Below are 21,881 nucleotides of genomic sequence, written 5' to 3' on the forward strand. Positions count from 1 at the left end.
AGGATCACTTTGATATCTTGATGCAATGCAAACTAAATTCATGTTGGATTTTGCCAAGATCAAGAAGTCATTGAAATGTACAAGATAGAGACATAATATGGGACAAGAATAAATTGTATTCTCATCAATAGAAAATGATCAACAACCTGTTACATACAATGTAGATGAGCCTGCTTATATAGGCAAGGCTAGGGATATGTATGAGCACACAAGTATGACATGTGGCTCAATAAGAAACAAGGGTAGGTAGGAAATAGGTGTGGGTAGGTAGGAGAAATAATATAATATTCCACATGAGGTGGATCACCCACCGAAGGTGGAATTATCACTCCACAATAAGTGGATATGATAGTGTAATAACAAGATCAACACCATAAGAGGTGGAATTTCTCCTACACACACTATCCCAATGTGACACAAACACCCAAGTGTCACATATCCAAACTACTATGAAATGCATTATCCTAAGTAAACTTAAGTAAGTGTAATAATATCCATGATGAATAATTATTTACACCAACAATTCATTATATCCAGTCTATTCTGAGTCAAATATAGCATACCTCCAATCATAGACTTGTATCTTGTAGGATTTACCGGTGTTGATTCATCTTTCTTTGTCAATTTCTCACTGGTAACCATAAGAGTACTAACCGGTTTAGAATTTTCCATACCAAATTTATTCAACATCTCCCTAGCATATTTAGTTTGACAAATGAAAATACCTTTATCAGTCTGAGTAATCTGCAAACCTAAGAAAATTTTCATTTCCCCAATCATAGACATTCAAATCCTTTCTCCATATTTTTTAGAAAATTCCATGCACAACTTATCTTCACCTCCAAAAATGATGTCATCAACAAAGCCCTAAATAATCAATATATCATCATTTGTGACTTTATAATATAGATTACTATCAACATTACCTTTAGTGAAACCAAGCTTTAAAAGATATTTGTCCAACCTTGCACACCAAGCTATAGGTACCTATTTCAATCCATATAAGGCTTATTTTAACCTACAAACCATGTTTTTTTATCATATGAAAGTGAAAAACCATCAGGTTTCTCAATATAAACTTCCTCATAAAGATCCCCATTCAGAAAAGCACACTTGACATCCATCTGATAGACCTTGTAGTTTTTATGTGCAACATAGGCAAGAAATAATCTTATAGCTTCAATCCTAGCTATAGGTGCAAAAGTTTCACCATAATCAATTCCTTCCTTCTGAGAATATCCTTTACAAACCAATCTAGCTTTATTCCTCACAACTTTTCCATCTTCATTTATTTATTCCTAAATACCCATTTAGTTCCAATAACAATCTTATTTTTAGGTTGGGGAACTAAAATCCACGTGTTATTCTTTTCTATCTAATCTAATTCTTCTTCAATAGCTTTCATCCAATATTCATCTTTACGTGCTTTAGTTACTGATATTGGTTCAACTTGAGAAATTAAACATACCTCATTAGTTGTCAATCTTCTTCTTGTCATCACTCCATTGTTCTTATCCCCAATGATCTAATCTTCTGAATCATTCAACCTTACATACCTAGGAGTCTTATGATTCTCTATTCCTCTTTTTTGTTCTTCAGTTATTGTTGAATTTTCTGATACTATCGGAGTAATCGGTTCAACATTTTATTCTAGTAAAGGTGTTACCGATTCAGTTATGATCATTTCCATTGTCGGTTCTTGCTCATAAATTCTGATTTGACTTCTATTTTGCTCATCCACCTTGACATTTGTGCTCTCCATAATTCTTTGAAATCTTTTTTTATAACATCTATATGCTTTGATTAGAATAACCAATAAATATTCCTTTATCACATCTAGGATCAAACATTCCAATGAAATTATCTCTCTTGATATAACATTTACTACCAAATATTCTGAAGTACTTAACTATAGGTGTATTGCCAAACCATAATTCATAAGGTGTCTTACTAGTTTCTCTTTTGATATGAACTCTATTGAATGTATAAATTGTTGTGTTCATTGCTTCTCTCTAGTAGATATGAGGTAGATTAGCTTCCATCATCATGGTTCTACCAGCATCTAAGATAGTTTTGTTCTTTCTTTCCACAACTCCATTCTGCTAAGGTGTCCGGGGAGGAGAAAATTGTCTCCTTATGCCATGCTTCTCACAAAAGTTGTTAAACTCACCGGATGTGAATTCTCCACCATGATCTGACCTTAAGCACTTAATCTTCAATCATGTCTCAATTTCAACCTTATCCTTAAAGATTTTAAAATTTTCAAAAGCCTCAAATTTCTCCCTTAGAAAAGTAACCCACATCATTCTAGAATAATCATCAATGATTAACATAAAATATCTATCACCTTGAAAACTTTTAATTCTAGCAGGACAACACAAATTAGTATGAATAAGATCAAGAACATCATTAGATTTGTCTTGTATATTCTTAAAAGAGGTTCAAACCTATTTCCCCATTTGACATTCTTTACATACCGGATTATAGGGCTTCATAATCTTAGGTATATCTATAACTTCCTTAGTTGAACTTATCTTTATTATGCAATCAAAATTCATATGATATAGCCTTTTATGCCATATCCAACTCTCATCAATATGTGCAATCAAACATGTCTTCTCACCAAAATTCAAATGAAAGATATTACCTTTTGTCTAAGTGTCGGTTGCAATCTCCAATCCAGATCTATTAATGATCTTACATTTTCCATCCTTGAATTGTAATTGAAATCCCTTATCCACCAACTGTCCTACACTCAAAAGATTATGCCTTAAACCTTCAACATAATAAACATTATCAGTATTGTTCTTACCATATAATGATATAGTTCCTTTTCCTTTGATCATACATGCTTTGTCATCTCCAAATATAACTAGACCATCATCAAATTCTTGCAAAGATAGAAACTTCCTTTTATCTCTAGTCATATGATGTGAACATCCACTGTCAAATACCCATTCACCCTTATCTTCAATTTTAGCAGCAAGAGCCTTGTCTTTAGGTATATTCTCTTCTAGTGTTGGATCATCTTCCTTGATAGCCAAGAACACCCATTCCTTTCCATTGCCAGAACTACTAGTAGATTCTTGTGTCAGTTCATCATCAGAATCAATCACACCTTCCTCATCCACAATGTAGCATGATTTATCTCTGTTTTTCCTATACTTATGCTTGTTCTGATATCTAGGGTTAGGCTTACAAGATCTTCTAGATTTCTCTTCGAATCTTGAATTCCTTTTAGGACATATAGATGTAAAATGACCTATCTTATTACATGCAAAACATTTAAAAGGAGATTTTCCTTCATATTTACTTCCTACCAGTCCTTTAGGTACTCTTCTAGCAAATAGGGCTTCAATTTGTTCAAATTCTTCATCTTCCCTTTTCATAGCTTCCAATTCCTTTTCATACAAATCTTTCCAATCTTGCTTGCCAGTTGATGATGTCAATGCATGAAAAGTAGGTTCAGACTTCCCAGCTCCAGAAGGTCAAAATTCTTCAAGCTCAAAAGTAGATAATTTCCCAACCAAGTTATCTCTATTGATAGAAGTATTATCCATTGTTCTCAATTCATTAATTGTAGTAGCCTTCATCTTGTAAGTTAGTGGAAAAGCTCTCAAAACTTTATAAACTATTTCATCTTCACTCAGAGATCCACCACAACATTGAATTCCCATGACAATTTCATTTACTCTTTTCATAAATGCAGTAATCCTTTCATCTTCGTCCATCTTCAAGTTTTCATATCTCACCCAGTAACCATCAAGTTTAACAATATTAATAGTATGGTCACCTTCATTAAGAATCTCCAACTTGTCCCATATAGCCTTTGTTGTTGATTTGTCAGTCAATCCCATTATTTGTTTATCAGAAAGTGCACACAAGAGGGCTTCTCTAGCTCTACAATCATTCTCAAGCTCCTTATCCAAGTTTGTCAGAGGGGGATTGCCAAATGCCAGATTAAAAGGAGTAACACCATTCTCTGTGATTTCCCAAATTTCCTTACCAAGACATCTCATATGAGTCTCCATTCTAATCTTCCATACTCTGTAATTTGTTCCATCAAGCCTAGGAATTTCTCTCTGAAAGATAGCAGTCGATGGACTAGATGAACTTGAATTGTTACTCACCATAGGATCTTCCTCAAGTGGTTAAGCTTCTGCAAAGAGGACCAGAGCTTTGATACCAATAGTTAGATAGTTCAAATAACTGGAAGACAACTGAGGGGGGGGTGAATCAGTTGTCACCAGATTATTGGATCCTTAAGCAATTAAAACTTTAATGCTAGAACCCAAAAGATCAATAATAGAATACATAAACCAATTACCAAAAGAAGATATACCAATTAAGCACAAGCAACAATTAGAGAATAAATACCATCCACATGACACCAATATTTGTACATGGAAAACCCGATAAAGGAAAAAACCATGGTGGGAAGCCTACCCACAGTTAGATAATACTTTTGCAGTAAGTATGTGATTACAAATTGAGGGGCCTACACTTGCCGAAAGGCCAACAGCCTAGAGCACACTGCTTATTACAAAAGGAGTCTCACTGACTACATAAAAATCTAGACTACAATCTGGAAGAGAGATGAGCTGCAGTAATAACATCTCCAATGCCTGAGTATAGTTCTGGTTAATCTCAATACCAGAGGACTTAATCCTCTTACATAAACCCAACTCGATCACCAATGATCAACCAAATCCTCTATATGATTGATTATTATATTATTCACTTGCATATCATTCCCATTATTCCATTCTTGATCTATAATGAGATCATATGCATATATATAAAAACCCTAAACCTCAAACAATAAGGGCGGCCACCCAAACAATAAAAAAATTACATAATTACAAAACATGTCGGCCTGAGACCAAACAAACAATATCCAACCCATAAGACATCCCAGAAACACATCAAGAAGACTAATCAACACATTACATTAAGTCGGTCCATAACCTAGATAGTATCGGGCCCAATTTAGGTCCACACATGCTAAAGCAATGATCTAAATTAGTTAAGTCTCGAACATGATCACCATTAGCATCCTGAATTCATACTAGAAGCCACACCAACACCACTTATGCATAACATCAAAATATCTTCAACAAATCTTTGTCAGTGAAACCCTCACCAAATCAACAAACCAGGATTACCAGCACATAAGATAGCATCCGATCACTAGATCAATACCAACTAATTGAACATGTATCCAAGTAGCATGAATATCAGATCTAAGACAATTCCATAAACCAAAGCATATCGAAGTATACTAGATCATACCAACCAAAAACCAAACAACCTACTGGGACCAAAAGGATACTGGTAAAATAGCCAAAGCAGCTAGTGTTGACATCAATGCAACACATAATCAATTCCTCTAAATGGCCTCGTTCACTCTCATATTGGGAATTTTGTAGGGCCTTTAGATCTCAATCACACTTAAATGACTACATCTTTCTTGATATTTTACAGGGATATGGGCCTTAATCGCGCTTGCGCGACTACAAGGGGTAGTCTTTGAACATAAACCCTTACCGAGAGCCTTAGGAATAGATGCCACCTGGTTCACCTCTAAAAGGTGAATAATAGTTGTGCAAGGGAGATAGTAAATCCCCAAGAGACTTGCCATTTCATGTCCCCATTAATGTTTGGAGTCAACTTGTTGGCATTGAGTTATCATTGATGTCAATTGGTATTGCAGGTTATCGGTAGAGTGTGTCAACTAGTATGAAGAAGATTGAACTGGCATAAAGAAGAGAAGTATGTTCTGAGTTGATAGATGATACCACCAGTATGAGATGAGATGTAGGAGTGTGTTGGCACGCTTGAGTAATAGGAATAAATTTCTATGAAGGCTGGTTGTTTGTTTGTGATGAAGAGATAGAATATTGATGAATCACAACAACACCCGATAGACAAAACAAAAATAATGGTATGAAAACATACTAGAAGGAAAGATGAATTGTTAGGATGATGTGTTGGCAGTAAGAGTGTTTGTTCAGCATGTTGGACGTACCGGTAAGGGTTTGTACTGGTAGGTATGTTCTAGTTTGAACCGACTCTTTGTTGGTAAGTTGAATGTATGTTGATGTGTGCTTCACGGTGTTGAGGTGGAAAACATGCAGAAGTCAGTGAACTGTTCTTCAATATGGTTGTGTGTGTAGTAGGTGGTCATAAAAGTGATAAAACTGCAAATCACGGGTTGATGACAGACTGATGCAGCACAAGGAAAAATGGATGACAAAGAATGCTCGGACAGTTGAGGACTTGTGATTGAAGCATGAAATTTGATTACAGATTGACCTCGAGAAATAAACAGCTAGATTTAAATGGGGTCAACAAAGATCAAGACCGAAAACTAGGGTTAAGAAAACATGCATTGGATGAATAAAAATGTGTACAGATGCATCTCCCCAAAGCAGGTGAGCAATCCAAGGCAGATCAAATCAGATTGGATATGGATTTGATTGAAGGAGGGAAACCCTAACCATCCTAAGTTTGAATTGGTTTTTGGTGGGAAGCCTCAAGTTTAAAAAATGCCAACCAGAGACTGATATGTGATGAGAGTGAGAGGAAAAAGATTGTTTGAGTGAAAAAAAAGAAAAATCTTAAGTGACTGTGTGTTGAAGGAGAAACTGGTAAGGTGTGTGTGAACTGACAGAGAACAAACCGACAAAAGTAGAACCTGGCAGAGTGTGGTCAAGTGTGAATTGAATCTAGCAGTCAAAAAAAGAGAAGTTTGAGCAGAGTAAGAATCAACATAAAGGCAGTGTTGTAGGGTGTGTGGAGTTTTCACAAACCCGTAAGACTGAAACCAGTAGACCAGAGTATTGAAGGGTTGCAAAACTTCATTTGTAATAGGGAATTTATTTGTGTATTTGAATCTTCATATTGTCTTCACTAAGTAGGTGCTTAGTGTAGGGGTTGTATCTCCTTTAGGTTGTAGCCTATAAATTGTTCAGGGGTTGGTGCTCCTTTGAGTCGGGGCTCATAAATCAGGAGTTGGTGCTCTAAAATTGTAGTTAGATCATTTTCATTGTGAGGCTAGATTGGAGCAGAAGATCTCGAATAACTATTCTCACCGAGGTTTTTCCCATATTGGGTTTTCCTCGTATATCTAGTGTTATGTGATGCATTCTTGTGTATGTGTTATATTGATGTTATAGAAAATCCTTTCACACACTTTGTTTGCATTTTTTTGTCTTACTGGTCAGCACTCTTCTTGTTTTATATTGTACTGGTATATCCCTAAATAGGAAAGAAGTGTTTAAATCATTGATTCACCCCCCTCTCAGTGATCCATTGTGTCCAATAATTGGTATAAAAGCTAGGATCCCTGTTTTGTCAAAGAGTTCTCTAGCTTGGGTAGATCCTATCAAGTGTACACAATGGAAAGAAATGAATTGGCCTCCTCAAAAGCTCCTATATTTGATGGTGTCAACTATGCCTTTTGGAGTAGAACAATGGAAACCTATTTGTCCTCTCTAGGTTTGTATGTATGGATGTCAGTTGTGAATGGATATACAGTCCCAAGTGTTCCCCCTATTGATCCAAATGCTAAGAAAGAATATGAGAACAATGCTAAAGCTAAAAATTCCATTCTTAGTAGGTTATCTGATAATGAGTTCGTCAAGGTTATGCATTTCTCATCTGTCAAAGAAACTTGGGATAAGTTACAAAAAATATTTGAAGGTGATGCTAAAGTCAAGGAAGCCAAGTTACAGACATTAAGAGCACAACTTGAGGGTTTGAAAATGAGAGATGAAGAGAATATTGTTGTCTATCTCCAAAGGATTGATGAAACAACAAACACCATTAGAGGGCTTGGAGAAGAAATAAAATATGAGGTGGTAGTAAAGAAAGTACTTAGATCTCTCACATCTGAGTATGATACAAAGGTTTCAGCAATAGAAGAAGAAAAAGATCTGAAAACCTTTATAATGGATGAGCTATATGGTTCCCTAACTGCTTATGAGATGAGGACTGCTGGTACTAAGGTTGTGAAGAAAGAAGTTGCATTCAAAACATGAAGGAAAGGAAAAGAAGATTCTTCTCAAGATGGAACCAGTGAAGCTTTTGATGATATCATGGAAAACTTTGTTAGAAGACTCAAGAGGGGTTCCGACAAATACAAAGGCAAGCTACCCTTGAAATGTTTCAATTGTGGAAAGATTGGACATTTTTCTGCCAAATGTCCCTATAGTGATAAGAATGAAGATGATCAATCAAGTGGTAGCAGATCAATTAGTAAGGACAAGAAGAAGAATGTCTACTGGCATGGTAGAAGAGGCAACCGAAAGCAAAGCAACCTTTACACACATGAAAATGATACCACAGATGAGGAGAGTGCCTCTGATGATTGTTGTAGTGAACATGAAGTTAGAAAAAACCTTTTTTTAGCCCAAGAAGTCCTGGTACCAAAAGAAGGAGAAGAAGAAGAGCAAGTAGGAGAAGTAGATCTTGAAGAAAATCTCATTAGTGCCTTGGAAGAGCTGAAGAAAACAAGGAGATCTGAAGAAGGTATAAAAGGTTGCAGCTGAAGAACAAGAGATGTTGGAGAAATCTCTTGAAGAATCCAAGAAAACAATTGCAGATCTAAAAATTCAATTGGAAGAGGCCAAGAGGATCTATGAAGCTACTACTACCGGCTTAAGTGAAAAGGAGAAGGAACATCAGAACCTGGAAGAAGAAATTGTTAAGCTCCGAAAGGAATTAGAGAAGAGCAAGAATGAACTAATGATAAGAAGCAAGTATGAAAGAAACACAGAGGCTCTAGATAAAATGTTGAGCAAGCAAAAGTCTTCAAAGGATACCAGTGGCTTAGGATTTAAAGAAGGACAAAGTTAAAACAATAGAGACACATCCGATAAGGAGATATAGTTCACTTCTTCAAATGAAGATGAAGAGAAGAAGACATTCATAGTAAGCAAGAATACCGGTAAGAAGACATATGCAGATGCTGTTAGAAACTGCCACACAAACCGGTATACACAATCAATGAACTAGAGGCCACACTCAATGTATCGACATGTAGATCCAAGGAGAAATACAAGAGTTGATCATGAAGGATTCACCAGAGTCAACAGTATGAAAGGAAGACCCCTAGTGAGGCAATCATTTGCATGACCAAGGCAACCTAACCAGTATGTTCCAAACTTTCATGGTTATTGTCATTGGTGTAATAAGTTCAGTCATAGAATGGAAGATTGTAGGAAGATGAATGTAAACCCTAGTTTTGAGAGTAGAAACTCATTTGTTGCATTACAAAGTACAAATGTCACATGTTATAATTGCAATGAGTTTGGTCATAAGAGTTATGAGTGTAGGAGAAATGTACAGATGTCCTACAAGAATGCTTTGAATACATCTTTCAATGCTAATGTGAAATGTTATAAGTGTCAAAATTTTGGTCACTTAGCAAGGCATTGTAAGCTGAGAATTGACAAGCAAAAGAAAACAATACCGGATCAAAAGACATAGACAAAACCATAACACAAGATGATAGACGAGGAGAAGAAAGAAGAGAAACATGTTTGGGTAGAGAAGAAGAACAAGACAGAGTCAAGCTTGATTGTGTAGACTTCTCTACATGCTGAAAGGAGGAATCTATGGGTAGTAGATAGTGGTTTCTCAAATCACATGACTAGAGACAAGAAAAAGTTTATCAAGCTTGATGATTGGAATGGTGGTTCTGTCCGGTTTGGTGACAACTCCTCTATTAAGATTAAGGGTCATGGTACATTGAATATTGATGGAAAGCTCAAGGCTCATGATGTGTACTATGCAGAAGGAATAAAGCATAATATGCTGAGTGTGAGTCAAATGTGTGACAAAGGATACAAGTTCAAATTTGACTCTATCGGTTGTCAAATAAGCAAGCAGAGTATCGACCAGGTTGTGGGAGAAGGAAAGAGGATAGATGGTAATGTCTACAATCTGAAGGAATGCTATGAGTCCCAATGCATGATGGGATAGGTTGATGAAAGCTGGTTGTGGCACCAGACATTAGGCCACGTGAACTTGGATAATCTGGTGAAAATAAGCAAAAACTAGTATGTAAGAAATATTCCACAAATAACTAAACTGGCAAGTACTTTTTGTGATGAATGCATCAGAGCCAAGAAAATCAAAGTGAGTTGCAAAACAAAAGAGTACAATACCTCAAGACATTTGGAATTAGTACATATAGATTTGTGGGGACCAACAAGGACAAGGGCTCTAGCTAGTGAGAGATACTTCATGCTATTCATTGATGACTACTGAAGGATGACTTGGGTGACATTTCTACAAGACAAATCATAGCCATTTGAAAGATTCAATATTTTCAAAAGAATGGTTGAAAATGATAGTGGGTACTGGTTAAAGTGCTTAAGATCAAACCAAGGTGGAGAATATTATTCCAATGAGTTTATTGACTACTGTGAGAAACATGGGATCCGTAAACAGTATTCAACAACAAGAACACCACAACAAAATGGTGTAGCAGAGAGGAAGAATAGGAGTGAAGGAGATGGCTAGAAAAATGTTGAATAAGGCCAACATACTGGAAGGAAGTAGTTCATACTATTGTCTACACATTAAACTGGGTATGGTTAAGAGTGAACAATAGAATGACTCCTTGTGAGTTATGGTATGACTGGAAACCATCACTCTTATTTTAGAGTGTTTGGAAGTAAGTGTTTCATCAAAACAAATGTTGATGGATTAGGAATCTTTGATTCCTGAAGTGATGAAGGATTCTTCTTGGGTTACTCAACCAATAGTAAAGCCTGCAAATTCTACAACAAGAGATGTCTTGGTAAGAAAATTTGGGAAGTCATAGAGAATGGTGTTACTCCTTTTAATCCGACATCTGGAAATCCTCCTCTGGTAAACTTGGATAAGGAGATTGAGATTGATTGTAGAGATAGAGAAGGCCTCTTGTGTGCACTATCTGATCAACAAATAGTGGGATTAACTGATAAATCATCAGCAAAGGCTATATGGGAAAACTTGGATACTCTTAATAAAGGTGACCCTATTGTTAAGATTGATAAACTTGATGGTTACTGAGTGAGATATGAAAACTTGAAGATGGAAGAAAATGAAAGGATTACTGCATTCATGGAAAGGGTAAATGAAATTGTTATGGGAATTCAATGTTGTGGTGGAACTCTGAGTGAAGATGAAATAGTTTCTAAAGTTTTGAGAGTTTTTCCACTGGCTTATAAGATGAAGGCCACTACAATTAATGAATTGAGAACAATGGATAATACTTCTATCAATAAAGATACCTTGTTTGGGAAATTATCTGCTTTTGAGCTTGAATAATTTGGACCTTCTGGAGTTGTGAAATCTGAACCTTCTTTTCATGCATTTACATCATCAACCGACAAGCAAGATTAGAAAGTTTTGTATGCAAAGGAATTGGATGATATGAAGAGAGAAGATGAAGAATTTGAGCAACTTGAAGCCCTATTTTCTACAAGAGTACCTAAAGGACCAGCATGAAATAAGTATGAAGGAAAAGCATCTTTTAAATGTTTTGCATGTAATAAGATAGGTCATTTTGCATCTAGATGTCTTGAAAGGAATTCAATATTTGAAGAGACAGTTAGAAGATCTTTTAAGCCTAACCCTGGATATCAGAACAAGTATAAGTACAGGAAAAATAGAGATAAATCATGCTACATTGCGGATGAGGAATGTGTGACTGATTCTGATGATGAACTTACACAAGACTCTGCTAGTGGTTCCAGCAATGGAAAGGAATGGGTGTTCTTGGCTATCAAGGAAGATGTTCTGGCACTGGAAGAGAATGTAGCTAAAGAGAAGGCATTGGATGCTAAAATTGAAGATGAGGATGAATGGGTAATTGATAGTAGATGTTCACATCATATGACTAGATATAAGAGGAAATTTCTATCTTTGCAAGAATTTGATGGCGGTCTGGTTAGATTTGGATATGACAAAGCATGTATCATTAAAGGAAAAGGAACTATATCATTAGATGGTAAGCATAATACTGATAATGTTTATTATGTTGAAGGTTTAAAGCATAATCTTTTGAGTGTAGGACAATTGGTGGATAAGGGATTTCAATTACAATTCAAGGATGGAAAATGCAAAATCATTAACAGGTATGGATTGGAGATTGCAACTGGTACTTAGACAAAAGGTAATATATTTGATTTGAATTCTAGTGAGAAGACATGTTTGATTGCACAAATTGATGAGAGTTGGCTATGGTATAAAAGGCTATGTCATGTGAATTTTGATTACATGGTAAAGATCAGTTCAACTAAGGCAGTTAGAGATATACCTAAGATTGTGAAGCCCTATAATCTGGTATGTAAATAATGTCAAATGGGAAAATAGGTCAGAACCTCTTTTAAGAGTATACAAGACAAATATAATGATGTTCTTGATCTTATTCATACTGATTTGTGTGGCCCTAGTATAATTAAAAGCTTTCAAGGTGATAGATACTTTATGCTAATCATTGATGATTATTATAGAATGATGTGAGTTACTTTTCTAAGGGAGAAATCTAAGGCTTGAAAAGTTTAAAATATTTAAAGCTAAAGTTGAAACTAAGATAGGATTGAAGATTAAGTGTTTAAGGTCAGATCATGGTGGAGAATTCACATCCGATGAGTTTAATAACTTTTGTGAGAAGCATGGCATAAGGAGATAATGTTTTGCTCCCCGGACACCTCAACTCAATGGAGTTATGGAAAGGAAGAACACAACTATCTTGGATACTGCTAGAACCATGATGATGGAAACTAATCTACCTCATATCTATTGGAGAGAAGCAGTGAACACAGTAGTCTATGCATTCAACTAAGTTCATATCAAAGGAGAAATCGGTAAGACACCTTATGAATTATGGTTTGGCAATACACCTACAGTTAAGTATTTCATAATCTTTTGTAGCAAATATTATATTAGGAGAGATGATTTCATTGGAAAATTTGATCCTAGATATGATGAGGGAATATTTCTTGGTTATTCTAATGAATCAAAGCATATACATGTTATAACAAGAGATTGTAGAGAATTGTGGAGAGTGCTAATGTCAAGGTGGATGAGCTGAATAGAAGTCAAATCAGAGTTTATGAGAAAGAACCAGTAGTGGAAATGATCATAACTAAACTGATAACACCTTTACTAGAACAAAGTGTTGAACCAGTTACTCTGGTAGTATTAGAAAATTCAACAGTAGCTGAAGAATAGGAAAGACGAACAGAGAATCAGAAGACTCCTAGGTATGTAAGGTTGAATCATTCAAAAGATCAGATCATTGGGGATAAGAAAAATAGAGTGATGACAAGAAGAAGATTAGAAACTAATGAGGTATGTTTAATTTCTCAAGTTGAACCGGTATTAGTAATTGAAGCATGTAAAGATGAATGTTGGATGAAAGCTATGAAAGAAGAATTAGATCAGATAAAGAAGAATAAAACATGGATTTTAGTTCCCCAGCCTAAAAATAAGAATGTTATTGGAACTAAATGGGTTTTTTAGGAATAAATTAAATGAAGATGGAAAAGTTGTAAGGAATAAAGCTAGATTGGGTTGTAAAGGATATTCTCAGAAGGAAGGAATTCATTATGGGGAAACTTTTGCACATGTAGCTAAGATTGAAGCTGTAAGATTATTTCTTGCCTATGCTGCACATAAAAACTACAAGGTTTATTAGAAGGATATTAAGTGTGCCTTTTTGAATGGGTATCTTGATGAGGAAGTGTATATTGAGCAACCTGATCATTTTTCACTTTCAAATGATAAAAACATGGTTTCTAGGTAAAGGAAATCTTTATATGAATTGAAACAGGTACCTAGAGCTTGGTATGCAAGGTTAGATAAATATTTTTGAAGCTTGGTTTCACTAAAGGTAATGCTAACAATAATTTATATTATAAAGTCACTAATGATGATATATTGATTATTGAGGTTTTTGTTGATGACATCATTTTTGGAGGTGAAGATAAGTTGTGCATTGAATTTTCTAAAAATGTGGAGAAAGACTTTGAAATGACTATGATTGAGGAAATTAATTTTTCTTAGGTTTTCTGATTACTCAGACTGACAAAGGTATTTTCAAATGTAAAACTAAGTATGCTAGGGAGTTGTTGAAGAAATTTGGTATGGAAGACTCTAAACTGGTAAGTACTCCTATGGTTACCAATGAGAAATTGTCAAGGAAAGATGAATTTACACCAGTAAATCCTACAAGATACAAGTCTATGATTGAAGGTCTGCTATATTTGACTTAGACTAGGCTTGATATAATGAATTTTAATTGCATTGCATGAAGATATCAAAGTGATCCTAGAGAAAATCATGAAAGTGTGATGAAGAGAATTTTTAGATACTTGCAAGGTACATCTGAATATGGTTTATGGTACCCTAAGGATAATGACTTTACTTTATGTGCATATATAGATGCAAATTGGGCAAGTGATGTTGATGACCAGAAAAGTACTTCTGGTGGAGATTTCTTTCTTGGAAGGAAAATTATTTCATGGATCAGCAAGAAACAATCATGTACTTATTTTATCTACTGTTGAAGCTGAGTATGTTGTTGTTGCTACTAACTGTACACAATTTTTATGGATGAAGAAAATGTTGAAGCATATTAAAGTGCATTGCAATGGATGGGTAGTTATTCACTATGATAACTCTGCTACTATAGACATATCAAAGAATTTGGTATTTCACTCTAAGACAAAACACATATCTATCAAGTACAACTTTTTGAAGGAGAAGGTGGAAGAAAATGAGGTTAGACTAGTTTATGTGAACACTAAAGAGCATATTGCAGATATTTTCACTAAAACTTTGCCTAAAGAAACATTTGAGTACCTCAAAGATAGATTAGGGGTTTATGCCCCTCTGATAGAAAATTGATTGATGCTATTTGGCATCAGTCCGGTATGCATTATCAGAGATAGTATTCATTCTGGATTGATGCTTTGATATTTATGTTAGATTTCTCACATTGATGTCAAAGGGGGAGAGATATTCATGTGAAAAAATTAAGGGATATATACATTACGGGGAGAAATTTGTAGAACTTAATTGTGATATCATTTATAGGGAGAGTATGGATCAGAACTTCATTTCTATATTCTTTGTGGAAGATTTGTTTGGCATTTCTTGGCACTTGGATCTTTTTCACATCTAGTGTTGCCATCAATGTCAAAGGGGGAGATTGTTGGCCATTTGGAGGAACTAATTATGTGTTGCATTGATGTCAACACTAGTTGTTTTGGCTACTTTACCGGTATCCTTCTGGTCCTAGTAGGTTGTTTGGTTTCTGCTTGGATTAGATCATGATGATTCGATATGATCCAGTATGTCTTGGCTTATTCATGCTTCTCAGATTCATTTTCAGTCAGTTGGTTTTGATTTGTTGATCGAATGTTATCTTGTATTCTAGTAAGCTTGGTTTGTTGTTCTGGTGAGGGTTTCACCGACAGATCATTGTTGAAGATCTTTGATTTTATGCATAAGTGGTGTTGGTGTAGCTTCTAGTGGGGATTCAAGATGTTGATGGTGATCATGTTTGAGACTTGGTTGATTGGGATCATTGCTTTAGCATGTGTGGACTTAAATTGGGTCTCGTTTTATCTAGGTTATGGACCAGCTTAATGTAAAGTGTTGATTGGACTTCTCGATATGTTTCTAGGATGTCTTATGGGCTGAATGTTATTTATTTGGTCTCAAGCTGACATGTTTTGTAATTATGTAATTGTTTTATTGTCTAGTGGCCGACCTTATTGTTTGTGGTTGAGGGTTTGTATATATATGATGTAAGATCTCATTGTAGATCATGTGCAAGGATATGAGGATGATATATGAGTGAATAATGTAATAATCATTCATGCAAAGTATTTGGTTGATCATTGGTGATATGTTGGGTTTATGTAAGAGGATTTAGTCCTCCGGTATTGAGCTTAACTAGAACTGTACTCAGGCATAGGAGATGCTATTATTGTAGTTCATTCTCTCTTCCAGATTGTAGTCTAAATTTTTATGTAGTTAGTGAAACTCCTTTTGTAATGAGCAGTGTGCTCTAGGTTGTTGGCCTTCCTACAAGTGTAGGCCCCTCTATTTGTAATGACATGCTTACTACAGAAGTATTATCTGACTGTGGGTAGGCTTCCCACTGTGGTTTTTCCCTTTACTGGGTTTTCCACGTACAATTTTTGGTGTCATGTGGATGGTATTTATTCTTTAATTATTGCTTGTGCTTAATTGGTATGTTTGCTATTTCGGTATTTGGTTTATGCATTCCGGTATTGATCTTTGGGTTCTGGTATTAAAATTTTAATTGCTTAAGGTTCCAGTAATCTGGTGACAACTGATTCAACCCCCCCCCTCTCAGTTGTCTTCTGGTTATTTGAACTGTCTAACACCCTTAACTTCTCATCGAGGTACTCAAAAGTATCTTTAGGCATAGGCTTCATAAAGATGTCTGCAATCTATTCCTTTGTAGATATATACTCCAATTTGACTTCTTTCTCATGCACCTTCTCTCTCAAGAAATTAAACTTGATTGATATATGCTTAGTCTTAGAATGCAATACCAGATTCTTTGAAATATTGATAATACTTTAATTATCATAGTAGATAGCAATAGGCTCATCATAACTAACTCCTATATCCTTCAACATCCACTTCATCCAATTTACCTGAGTACAATTGCTAGCAGCAACAATTTATTCAACTTTTGTAGTAGATAAAGAGATAGCATTCAACTTCTTACTCTCTCAAGAAACCAACTTCTTACCCCAAAAGAATGCACCACTAGTACTTCTCTTTTAGTCATCAAAATCACCTCCCTTATTTGTATCTGTAAAATCACTCAAGGTAAATTCATCATTCTTAGGATAGCATAAACCAAAATCAACTCTCCCATTCAAATATTTGAATATCCTTATCATAGTAGTAGCATGAGATTCCTTAGGATCAGCTTGAAATCTAGCAACAAGACATACAAAATTCATTATATCAGGTATATTCTAAGTCAAATACAACAATCCACCAATCATAGATCTATATCTGGTCTTATTAGCTTTCAGAAAATCACCATCCTTTGTCAATTTACATTTGGTCACCATAGGTTTACCAACTGGCTTTGAGTCATCAAAACCAGATTTCTTCAGTAGTTCCTTCACATACTTGGACTGAGATAGGAAAATACATTTATCCAACTGAGTAATTTGCAATCCCAAAAATAACTTCATTTCACCAATCATAGACATCTTAGATTCATTCTGCATCTCTTCAACAAATTTCTTACACAACCAATCATTTCCTCCAAAAATAATCTCATCAAGAAAAACTTCAACAATCAAAATGTTATTCTGATCAATCTTGAAATATAAATTACTATCATGAGTACCTTTATTGAATCTAAGCTTCATCAAATACTTTTCCAATCTAGCTTACCAAGCTATATTGGCATGCTTCAATCCATACAATGCTTTCTTCAAGCAGCAAACCATGTCCTTTTCAACTATCAACTAAAATCCATCTAGTTGTTCAATGTAAACTTATTCATCCAAATCATCATTAAGAAAGGTTTACTTGACATCCATCCAATAAACATTGAAATCTTTGTGAGTAGCATAAGCAAGAAATAATCTAACAACATCAATTCTAGCTACCATGTTCATTCAACTTATTCTGGAAGACCCATTAAGTTCCAATTACATTTTTGTCCTTACGTCCAAGAACAAGTTACCATGTGTTATTATTTTTAATCCAGTTAAGTTCCTCTTCCATGGATTTAACCCAATTGTCATCTTTACATGCTTCATCAACATTTTTAGGTTCAATCTTAAAAATCAAGCAAATTTCTTCTGTAATTCTTCTCCTAGTCATCGCACCTTTATTCTTATCACCTATAATTTGATTCTATGAATGATTCAATCTCACATACCTAGGTGTTTTAGGATTTCCTTGATTTTTAGGTTCTTGAACTCTTTCTTCTCCACTAGCACTTGTACCTTCTTCTTGATTCTCTATCTTTTATGGATCAATCTGAACTTTTTTGGGGTTTGTACTCTCTTTCCATTATCTAAATTGACATCCTAATCATCAAAATCATATCCACAAGATTCGATATGTCTCGCATTTCCTTCATCAAGATTCACATTAGCACTTTCAACAATCTTTCTCAGTATTTTATTGTAATACGGGTAGGCCTTACTTCTAGTAGAATAACCAAGAAAGATTCCTTCATCATATCTTGCATCAAATTTTCCAAGATCTTCATCTCTCTTAATGTAACATTTACTTACAAAAATTCTAAAATACCTAACTATAGAAGTATGACCAAACCATAACTCATAAGGGGTCTTACCAGTATCACCTTTGATATTTACCTGATTAAGAGTGTATACTTTAGTACTAACATCTTCTCTCCAATACACATGCAACACATTTCCTTCAATCATCATGGTTCTAGAAGCTTCCAAAATTGTTCTATTCTTTCTCTCCACAACACCATTTTGTTGTGGTGTTCTAAGAGCGGATAACTATCTCTTAACTTCATGCTCTTCACAGTATGTATTAAACTCACAGGAAGTAAATTCTCCACCTCTGTCAAAACTCAAACACTTCAGATTCAATCTAATCTCTTTCTCAACCATAGCTTTGAAAATTTTGAACTTCTCCAATGCCAAAATTTTCCCTTGAGAAAGTAACCCACATCATCCTTGAATAGTCATGAATGAGCAACATGAAATACCTGTCACACTGCAAGCTTCTCACTATAGAGGGACAACACAAATCAGTATGCACAAGAGACAATAATCCATTGGAATTATATTGTTTTCTCTTATAAGTAACTCTTTTCTTCTTCGCTAATTGACATTCCTTACATACTAGATTAGAAGACTTCATTAACTTAGGTAGATCTCTTACTACTTGAGTAGAACTTATCTTAACCATGCAATCAAAATTCACATGACACATTCTTCTTTTCCATAAACAACTTATCATCAATTTGAGAATTCAAGCAACTTTTACTACTAGCATTCAAGTGAAAGATATTACATTTAGTGTTTGTACTTGATGTAATCTTAGTTTTGAAGCTACTCAAGATCTTACATTGGCCATTTTTGAATTGCAAGTTATATCCCTTATCAACCATATGACCAAAACTCAAAAGGTTATTCTTAAGACCTTCAACATATAAAACATCATCAATATTATGATTGCCATCAAGAGAAATTGAACCTCTATCATGGATTACACAAGCTTTGTTATCACCAAATCTTACTATACTTCCACCACATTTTTCCATATTTACAAACTTGCTCTTATCACCTGTTAGATGATGAGAGAAACCGCTATCAATTACCCATTCATCTTTCTATTCAACTTTAGTAGCTAGGGCTTTCTCTTCATTAATTTAGGTTTTAGAATCTATAGTTAGTGGATTATATTCCTTGATATCAATGAACACAAATTTATCTTCTAAATTTCCCATATCAGACTCATCATCAAAACCTTCATCAACAACATAATAACACTTCTTTTGATATTTAGACTTATATGGCTTAAATGGCTTCTTGGGATTCCTATCTCTTTCTGGACACCTTGATGCAAAATGTCCTATCTTATTACATGAAAAAAATTTAAGAGGTAACTTTCCTTCATACTCATTGACACCTTTAGGCAGTCTTTTGGCAAAAGTGCTGCAAGCTCCTCAAGCTCTCTTTCTTTAGAATTAGGAAGAGAGTTACCCAGCTATCTCAACTCAAAAGCAGCAAGCTTACCCATCAACATATCTCTGGTCACATTTGTTACAATCCAGATCTCATAAGTAGTAGCAACTTTATGTTTGTAAGCAGGAGGCAAGGATCTCAACACTTTAGCAAATCTCAAATTCTTCTCATACTCCACCGACACATCTGATACCGCACACAAGCTCATTCACTTTTTGAATAAAAGAAGTAATGTTATCATCCTCACTCATTCTTAGCGTCTCACACTTTCCCTTCAAGCTCTATAACTTAGCAACTTTCACGTGACTATCACCTTCATGCAAGGTCTCCAATTTTACCCAAATCTCATGAGAATTCTATAATTCCATCACATTAGTCATTTAAGAATTAGTTAAGGCAATCAACAATGCTTCCTTACCTCTAATGTTGTATTCTAATTCCTTTATCTCATCCGAAGTAGTAGGACAATTCTGAGGAACATTATATACATTCTTAGTAATCTTCTTGTTATCTTCTCCAATGCATCTCAAATGACATTGCATCCAACTCTTCCAGAGAGTTTAGTTTGGTCCATCAAATCTCAGAGTATCCTTATTTGAAGAAAATGTTTCCATCCTGGATCTCCTCAAGTGATCAAGCTTCTTTTGGAGGATCTATCTTTGATACCAATTGTTTGCAGTAAAATGAGAGGGGGGGTGAATCAGTTTGCTCAAAAACTTTCTGCAACTTATACCAAAAAAAAGATTTGAAGATTAACAATTAAAGCATGAAATAACAACACCTTAATAACACATATAACACCAAGATTTTTTATGTGGAAAACCCGGTTAAGGAAAAAAAACACGGTGGGAACCTACCCACAATGAGATAATAAAATGTTAGGAGTAAGTGAGAATATTACAATGGGGAATGCACATGCATTAAGGCACACTTCCAAGAGCTCACCACTCAAGTACCAAATCAGAAAGGGCTACAACCCTTAGAGAAGGCTTACTTCCTTACAAGAAGACTCATGACCTTACAATAGCTTTCGTATTATATCTAGAGAATCATGAACTGAAAGTATAGCATCTCCACATGCCCGAGTATAGTTCTAGTTAAGCTCACTGTCTGATCTTCTCTACAACACACTTCTTTAGATAAATTCGCACAACTCGGCAAAACTTCACTGCTACTGGATGATTAATACATTATTCACTCATAGTATTCCTCACACAATGATTATTACATACATTTATACAAGTCATCAACGTATATTTCAAGGTCATCTCATCACACATTACATATTACAAAAATCTAATCACACATGCCACAATAATATATGCGAACCAAAATAATGTCGGCTAAGACATAGTCTGGACCTAAACAACCACCATAAATATGAAACACCTCCATGAATTATACCTCGATCATCCACAACACACTACAACATCATGAATGTCGCATAACACAAAGAACACCACCGAACATAAAAAAAACTTCAATAACATGCACAACAATCAATGTGAACCACCAATACACATAGCACATGATTTAGAAACATCCACAAGCAATTTGAATCACACCGCAACAACCACAACAACTCGCACTACCAGAATCATTATAATCTCACTACCAAATCATAAGAACACTCACAAAACTAACTATAAAACTTAAAGATTTAATTGCGGACCTTCAAATAATGAACCACTTGAATTGAGGACATACATCCATGTTCAAAACTCATCCCACACATCCACAACTAAAGATATTGCAATTTTAGAGATACCAGAACCTGCCAATATTGAACAACTAAAAAACCAACCTCAATATCGGATCTCATAACTCAATCAAATCACCATGTGGACCTCTAAATTTTTTTTTGAATCAATTAGAGATACTTATCACAAAACCCATTAATCTACATTAGCTCATCTGCAACACACAGGCTAAACCAACTTACTTACTCTGACTGCAACACTAAAACATAGAGAGAGGAATATGTTGACATCAATGAAAACACATTACTGATTCCAATCACTATCCAATATCCCTCTCTCTCCCTCCCTAATTATATCTCTCAAACTCTACCTCCCCCTCTCTTCCTCCATCCATCCCTCTCTAATATTTTTCTTTCATATCTCTACCTATATATCTTTCACT

Source organism: Cryptomeria japonica, chromosome 5, assembly GCF_030272615.1.
Source record: "Cryptomeria japonica chromosome 5, Sugi_1.0, whole genome shotgun sequence".
NCBI classification, from domain to species: Eukaryota; Viridiplantae; Streptophyta; class Pinopsida; order Cupressales; family Cupressaceae; genus Cryptomeria; species Cryptomeria japonica.